The sequence below is a fragment of the Vulpes vulpes genome, chromosome 12 (genome assembly GCF_048418805.1).
Source record: "Vulpes vulpes isolate BD-2025 chromosome 12, VulVul3, whole genome shotgun sequence".
NCBI lineage: Eukaryota > Metazoa > Chordata > Mammalia > Carnivora > Canidae > Vulpes > Vulpes vulpes.
Genome location: NC_132791.1, coordinates 86,123,912 through 86,132,477, shown reverse-complemented (window position 1 = coordinate 86,132,477; position 8,566 = coordinate 86,123,912). Strand labels below are relative to the sequence as shown.

The following is an 8,566-nucleotide window of genomic DNA, read 5'->3' as shown; positions in this document are numbered from 1 at the left end:
AAGGACCTTGACTAAAGTTGCTGTTTTCTTCTGAAGTCTGTTTTCAGCCTGTCTATTCCTCCAAGGACATTCCAAATTTGGTTCCAAGAACATATTTAACATATTTTCATGTAATTAAAAGACCTTTTAAAAAACGCTGGCAGAGAGGAGCTGCCACAATAATACAAAACTGCATAAGGCTGGCTGGAGGTATCCTGGCCATTAGTGAAATCTGGGGGTGTGGGGCAAAGGTTCCAGGGGAAAGGAACTTCTGGGAAGGGAGAACATTGTGTAAAGGAAGCACTAAATAAATCCTCACTCATGCAGTGTGAGTGTGGCATGGAGGTTGGGGCCCATAGGAAGGCCCTAGAGGTTTTTGTTAGGTTTGCAAGTGAGTAGATATTAAATAAGAGACTAAGGATGCAGTAGAGAAAAGAGGCCAAGTGAAAAAGCGAAAAAGAGTAAGGACAGAGAGGAGAAAGAGGGAATGAATGGTAGTGCAAGACAAGACAGAGTGGCAAGAAGACAAGTTGGGCCAAGTTTTGAATCAGCAATAATTGCGCTTCAGATAAACCCCACTGGCTACCATACTGCCACTGTGCAAAGCTAAGACAAGTTGGATCCTCCACCTCCATCACACTTCTTATTTATTTTTAAATTTTTATTTATTTATTTGAGAGAGAGGGCACATGAGTAAGGAGGAGGGGTAGAGGTAGAAGGAGAAGCAGGCTCCCTGCTGAACAGGGAACTCAATGTAGACCTTGATCTCAGGACCCTGAGATCATGACCTGAGCTGAAGGCAGACTCTTAGCCAACTGGGCCACCCAGGCATCCCACCCTCAAACTTTTTAAGGCACAACAGATGCCAAGAGGCAATTTTTTCCTGAGGGATTGACTTCAAACACAAGGATGCTCATATTGCTATTGATCTCTATTGCTCAATGCTATACTTCTCTGGCTAAATTATTGCTTTTGACCAGGTGGAAAGAGACCTTGCTGATTACCACACGAGGATGGGACTATGTGGATTACTACATGAGGAAGAGTATGATCTTTTACCATAGTAGCAATGGTATTTACTCTGTGCCAGGCGCTGTGCAAGGGGATGCATGTGGCTGTTGGTAAGCCCCCGTACTTGCTTTCATGGAGGTTACAGACTAGGGTGTGTGACATGTGTGAAATGAACCACTGAGATTTAAAACAGAGAAGTGTCATGTTCATATTTGTATTTTACTGAGATCAATCTGGCCATGTGGTGCAGAAATGCATGACTAAGGGGCAGAGATGGACGCAGAGACATTGGTTGAAGTGAGAGTAACAGTAGTGATGAGGTGGGATCCTGATGGTGGGATGGTTCCACACAGAGGTAGGTTGGGGTTTCGAGGACAGATCAGAAACTAGCTGTCATGGGCAGAAAGCCCAGGACATGGGATCTGATGATATTTACTCTTTGTGCAATAATAGAATTCTTTTCTAGGGTTTGTGGGTGCTGAGGATCAGAGATTTTAGGAAAGTGAAATTTCTAATGGTCATCTGGTAGAATGGAAGAGCAAGCTCTCTAGCTTGCCATCAGCATCAGGAGCTTGTTTGGGTTTAATGATGAGGAATTGACAGCAAGATCAATCCATCCAAGCATGAAATTGTTCCCAGCAGCACTCAGGCCCCTCCTCACAGCCGAAAACAAGTAGTTGGCTCTAGTTTTCCAGAGCTGGGATGTTTTGGGGGCAGATAGGATGGAATGACAATGGCAAGGAAACTAATGAGAGAATAAACCAGAGATTCTCAATGGAGAGGAGGAGGTAACCACACAGCCCTAGTGTCTGAAGCAGGTAGAGATGCTTTTGGTTGTCACAGTGATGAAGAACACCATTGGAGGTTACTGGGCAGGAACCAAGGATGCTCAATGTCCTGCAATGTGTGGGACACACACCCTAGTCCCTCCCATATTACCAAAGCATGCATTGATGAACACAGAAACTGAGGGATCAGGGGCTCTAACCAAGCCAAACAGATAGGGAGGTAAGGACAAGTGAGGGAAAGAAGGCAGGTCAAACAGAGGAAGACGTGAGCAGGAGATCACACCTAATGCAGAGAGTCTGAGTGTGCAAGCCTGCAGGATTAGAGGCTGTGGGCAGGCAGTGGGGCATTTGAACCCCTGATTTCATTGGCGGGGAAATTCCCAGTGATGTGGCATAAAGGATGCATCAGTCTGAGTCCTCTGAGAAGCAAACACCAAGATGGAGTTTGATATGCATGAGATCTATTAGGGTAACACGGTGAAGGATGAAGGGGAGGAGCAGGGATAGGTGAAGAGAGTCTTCAAGTGACAATGCAGAATTGACATCTGGTAAAGGAGAGGAGGCAGTAAGGAGGACTGGGGAGGAGAAGCTTTAGAGAGCAGTGCCCCTCTTGAGAAAGTGTGGGCCAGAAGGCTGGGGGTGCCCCACAGCAAGGACTGCTATTGGAAGAGCACCGAAGAGAGCAGGAATGGATGGGTTGTGTACCCTTGCAGCGTCCATCATGGCCCTGGCATTGATGTAGTCTGCCTAAAGATGCAGCAGATGGGGACTGTCCACCAACTGTCCCCCATCAACAGGTTCTCTTCAAGAGACACCCGAGCAGCGCATCTCTAGGACTACTCCACAGGGCTGGCTGACGTCATGCGGCAATACAAGCTCAACAGGACAAGGATGCAGACACACATATTTGCTTTGTGCAATATTTTATTCCTAATGCCTTAGCACCTCCACACTTTGATGCAAAAGTTTGCCAAATGAACAACTGAATGAAGGTCAGGAAACAGAAAGGAGAGCACAAGGCGTAAACCTCACGATGAGCGTTCCTTCTAACTATCACTTACTAAGTAATCTTAGGATGATTATCATTTGATGGGGATAGTGATGAATTGCTCCTATTTTATGGGTCTCTGTGAGGATTCAGAGACATTTTAGGAGGGAGTTACAGCGCAGTGTCTGGCAAATGGTATCCAGTAAATGCTCACTCATAATAGTATAATGATTTCTTCTCATTATCCTCTGCAAGAAAATATTTTACTGTAGCAACAAAGAGAAACACATTCAGAAAGTTGGGCTATGGGGGCTTCTTTTACCTTCCATGTTAGACTCAGTGCTCCCAGAAAGTGAGGAATCCGTGTTTCTCTTGCTTTGTAAATCTTAGTCCTTAGGACAATGTTCTAAATACAGTCATTATATCCATCATGCAGACAGAATAAAGGCCAAGGGAGGAGACAGTCACCTAATAGATATCTTCATTGACTCAGCTAAGTGGGTTTTTGAATGAAGGAAGTGAGAACGTGTGCGTATCACGGCTGGAGCTGGGTGGATTTTACCAGAGATGCATATCACCCTGGAGCCTTGTCTTCTCTGCCAGGAAGAAGCAGCAGCTTGCTTTCCTGGTGAACCAAGGCTACGCTTGCGTGAGTATCTCTAGAGGGGAATGTCTGTCCATTAGACTGGTAACTAAAGGCTCCCAACCAACTAGGTCTCATTCCTCAGCTCAAGGAGCTGCCTCGATAGCATCTGGCACAGTGTCAAGTGTCTGCCTGGCACAAAGCTGAGCTTGGAATTGCTATATCCCTGGGGGTAGGACCCAGGCTGAGGCTCCATAGGCACCTGTCCGCAGGGTATCCCTGTGCAGGGTCTGACCAGAAACAAGCAGATCCCCATGCTTCTCAAACTTCTTTGTTCCCTTCTCCAAATCTTTAAATAGGTGTAAGAACAGGGCTGTGTCAACTGCCTGACTTTGTGAACATTATAATGGTTGACTGATGGCATCCCCGCAGACGACACAGAGCCTATGAGGGTGAAAGTCTCTCAGGCTTGAGGGAAGCCCATGCCAGGCATCCTTCACTAGACTGCGGGAGAGTCTCAGGAGGAGAGTTCAGCTCCTCCTGCACCAAACAGAGCCTGTGGTCCTTGCTTTACAAATATTTGGCTCCTTATCTCCTCTCACTGGGGCAGGGGGATAATACTACCTTTGTTTTGTAAAATGCCTTCTACTTTGCAAAGCACTTTCACCCACACTGTATAATTTCCTTTTTACTGTGGGTGCTGTGCCTTATCCAGATTAGGGATTATATTAATATTACCACCATAGCAGCTGCTGACTTTTATTGACAGCTTCCCATGTACCAGGCACTGTTGTTAGTGTGCATGACAAGCAGGATGATCATGGAAATAGGAAAGCCAAAAGAATGAAAAGATCCTGGGGTTGCTTTGCACATATTGCATTTTATGTGCTAGCTACGGGGACCTCAAGGCGACCTAGGGTGGCATTTTTGCACTGTTTCTTGCTAAGAAAAAAAAAATCTTGCTTTCTACAGCTAACTTCATGATTCTCTATCATTCTTTCTATGGCTTTCAAGACTTTCCATGAACTAAGTCGTTTTCTCTTTATTCTGAATAAGCCAAATCGTGGTCATTGATAATAGCGGTTGACATTCCCAGGGCATGCCCATGTACCTGGCTCTGCAGTACACTATGCATTTCCTCATTTAATCCTTGCCACTACCCCCACGAGGTGGGCAGGATTATGATCCTTGTTCACAGAATAGAAAATGGAGGCATGAAGAGATTAAGTGACGTGCCCAGGCTCCCTAAACTGGTAAGTGGCAGGCTGGGAATCTGATCCCTGTACTGGGGCTCTCAATCCCTCCCTGGGCTATGCGGCTGATGGACCATGGCATTCCTTTCTGTCAAGCTTGAACCAAATCTGAGAAGTATGGGTCCGTCACCCAAAGTGAAACCTGTTTGCTCTAGAGAAACAAGGGACCTCCCGAGGGAGCCCCTCCCCCATTAGAAATGTCCTAGGTCACTGCTGCTTGCATTATGACATCTCATCATTATAAGTGTAACATCTCAAAGCGGACTATAGAAACATGTCAGAAGAGGCAGTGGTCAATGTTTTTTTTTTTTGTTTTTTTTTTTTTAGCTAAGCTTTTTGGGAATTGGTTAGCCACTAATTAAAATTTATTTTTTTTTGTCTCCTCCATAAAAATGTTTATTCTCTTAAAGAAGAACCATCAGAAACCATATCTGGTTGGCCTTCCTGCCCTACCAGTTGGCCAACTGTTCTTGGGATGTCAGTGTATTAAACACCTGGAGGTAGAGCTCACTTGCCCACATTCTACTCTTGGGGTGCTGACTGCCTGCCTTTTGGCTATACCGCCATATTCCCATGGGCTTGGGGTACAGTCAACCTTGAAGTGGGGCCAGGTGACTGCTTCTGTCCTTCATCTGGATGCTTCTTCACATGCATATCATTAATCAGGAGGAACAAGACCCTTTAATTCTGGACAATGGAATAAAAGACGCTATTGCACATCGTACACTAGACAACTGGGCAAATGTTCTTTTCCAGAAGAGTACAAGACATTTCTTATGCTGAGGAGAAGCTGCTTAGCCTGAGGCCTCCTGGTTTGCTCTCATGGAAAGGAAATTATTGGCTTGTGAAAGGACATTCCTGAATCATCCCGGAAAAAGCATTATTCACCATCCTGTGGGCTACATATTTCGTCTTGCCTGCTTGATTGTAGCTTTGCTTTTAGGTTTAGAAAAAGTTTTTTTTTTAGTCTTGGTTTGTCACTTGTTTTAAAAGCTTCGTGGAAGTGAGAAAGGGTTTTACTTTATAAGAGGCTGTCAGCCTCGACAAAGGTGACCTTGACTGTCCCTGCAAATAGAACTGAAATAGCTGGACATACCCACTTCTGACCACTTTCAAAGTGCTTAGTAAGTTAGGCTGTAGGAATCTGTTGGTCTACACTCCACAAGGCTAAACATTTCCAGATGATCATTCGCGATGTGGTTGCTAAAGACACAGCCTCTGTGAGACTTGAAATGTCACAATTATTTAAAGGAACCCTAGCAAATGACCCTAAAAACACACGTGTACATACACACATGTACACACATACATAAATAACTCATATACCCTGATCCAATCAGAGCTCTGAAAAGCATGAAAACACTGCATTGCAAATTCATTTAATCTAAAAACCAACAGTTCTCCACCTTGGCTGCAATTACAATTCCCTGGGGGGCTTTTGAAATACTGATACCTAGGACCCACCCCTAGAGGTTCCTGTGTAATAGTTCTGGTGTGGGACAAGGCGACCAGCTGACCCTGTTCACTAGGGACAGAGGGGTCTTAGGATGTGGAACTTTCAGTGCTAAAATGAAAGGCATCACAGATCCAGGACTAGCTGGTCACCCGGAGTGGAGATGGGTTCTCTTTGTAAGTGTCCCTTGTGATTCTAATGTGCATTGGTATTGAGAGTCACTGATCTAAATTCTTAAACTTCAGTCCACACACTAGGACAAGTAACTTAAGACTTGAAAAGGTATTATTCTTTTGTAGAGGATCTTCTTAAATACTCCTACTACTCAAGAGGCCCTTTGTAAATAAGAAGTCCTGGCCAAATGACACCTTTCCCTCTCTCTGGAAAGTCCCAAAGGAATCAACATGTCCAGGGAGCAGCTTGCCTATTTTTTTCTCTCTCTGGGCTCAAATCCACACACTGAGTGAGCCCCTCTGGTGAAGTGGGGGAGACACTACTGAGTTGATTATTTTGTAACTTAAGAAGACTTCGGGGGGGATGTTTGCCCAGGAAATCAGCATTCCAAACCAGGTCATGGCAAGCTGGAGCCCTCATCAGTCCTAACCAGCAGGAAATGCCAAGCGGGTCAGATGCTCTTCTTCCTTTAATTTACAGTTGGCTTTCAAATGATTGATTTCCATCCAACAAGGTTCATAATAATGACTTATCTGAATCATCCATCTTGCTTCTGAGTATCTGAGCTGGGAGGAAGAGAAGAGCATTTTATATCCAGGAAACTGCTAGATGCACAGCCATTTTCAACCCTGGTATCCTATTCAATCACTTGGAAAGCTTTTAAAAAACTAGGTGCCCGGGGCCCATCCCCAGTGCAATTCAGGTAGAATCTAAGGGGGGGGGGGGTGGGACTCAGGCAGTACTTTCTGAAAGCTCCCACAAGTGACTGCAATGTGTAGCTGGGGGTTAGAATCACCATTAGGGAGCCCTGGTTCTCAAAGTGTGTTCCCCGGCCAATTGCATCAGCCACACCAGGAACTCATTAGAAATGCAAACTCTCCAGTTCTGCACTGGACATATTAAATCAGAAACTCTGGGGATGTGTCCCAGCAGTTTTTAAAGAGTCTTCTAGGTGATTCTCATGCATGATAAAGTTTGAGAACCAGTGTAGATGGCAAGGTGATATTTTTAAAAAACCTGCCGAGGTGGTTATACTGCTTACTGTTGCCTTTAATTCTGTGGTCTGCAGCAAAACCCAACTCCCCTTTTTGATGACTCTCAGTAATAAAGGGATGAGCCCTTGCTCACCTGGAATGAAAATAAAACATAGAAGACACACCTGGGGCCCTACTCTTATTTCTGGACTGGGAACCAACAAAGCAAAATAATGTTACGAAGCAATGGAGGCAAATTATTTGATCATTTATAATTAAGTCATCTGCTTTTGTATTATTTTATAAGATTTCTAGACTTTCCCTACTGTGTCTTCATCATACAAACTTGGAGCTGCCAGAAGAAAATTATGCCCCAAACAGGTTTAATTAGAGAGATACTGGGTTGGAGTTCCCCAGGGAAATCTTCGGTATTACAAGATGGGAGTGTTTATGATGTGGAATTGAGGACAGACAACCTAAATTCACTCTAAGCAAGCAAGGTCGAGGGAAGCAGTAGAGGGTAGAGAAGCAGGAAGATAAAGAAAACAGGGTGACCAGCAGTGATCTGACCCAAGAGAAAGGAAAGCAAAGATGACTTATTCTCAGGTCTGGGGAATGACTGATATTTCAGGATCTGAGATCTTCTGGACCAAGAGTGACTGAAAGGCATAAATGAGTATTTTTGAACTGGGGATGTCCAAAGGCCTGTCCTCTCCTGTTCTTCCACACCCCTCTAATTTATAGACCCAAATCACAGGAGAAAGCAGGTGACTTTTTGTGTGCATTAGTCAGTTCTTACAAGTTGGGTATCCGGAATATAAATTTTTTTCTAAGTAAAAATCGGAAGAATGCTAGATGGTGAATTAGTGCTTATTCAGACACCTATTCAATTATTATGTATTTTAATTCTCATAACAATACTAAGTATCAGGGACCCATATTCCAAATGAAAAACCAAGGATCAGAGACACTAAGTAAACAACTTACCCAGTAGTTACACAACAAAGCTAAGGTTTTGATCAAGGCCTATCCAACTCCAAGAGCTATATTTGCTTCCTTGGTCCAGAAAGACGTAGACTGGGGCACAGAATACTGTAGCCAGCTGGTAGTTCTACATCCAACTACAACATAAAAGAGTGAGTCAGGAGCTTCATCCCTACAGAGAGATATTGTGGAGGGGCAGTTCTGTACAGTGTTTCTACAAATCTTGTGACACCTTCTATCCCAGAGTATCTTCAAGGATGTTCATTTAACAAAGATGGAGGTCTCTTTGGGAAAGAGGGCAAATTTGTTTCCTGATCAGGATAAAAATGAGATAATATCTCCCTCCAGGGCAAAGGACAGGAGACTCCTGGGTCAGAGA

The 8,566-nt window shown here is 44.3% G+C and overlaps 1 pseudogene; it reads right to left on the bottom strand.

Annotated features, from left to right (window-relative positions):
• Positions 1 to 503: 503 nt before the first annotated feature.
• LOC140594936 (U4 spliceosomal RNA) lies at positions 504 to 587 on the bottom strand (annotated as a pseudogene).
• Positions 588 to 8,566: the final 7,979 nt, after the last annotated feature.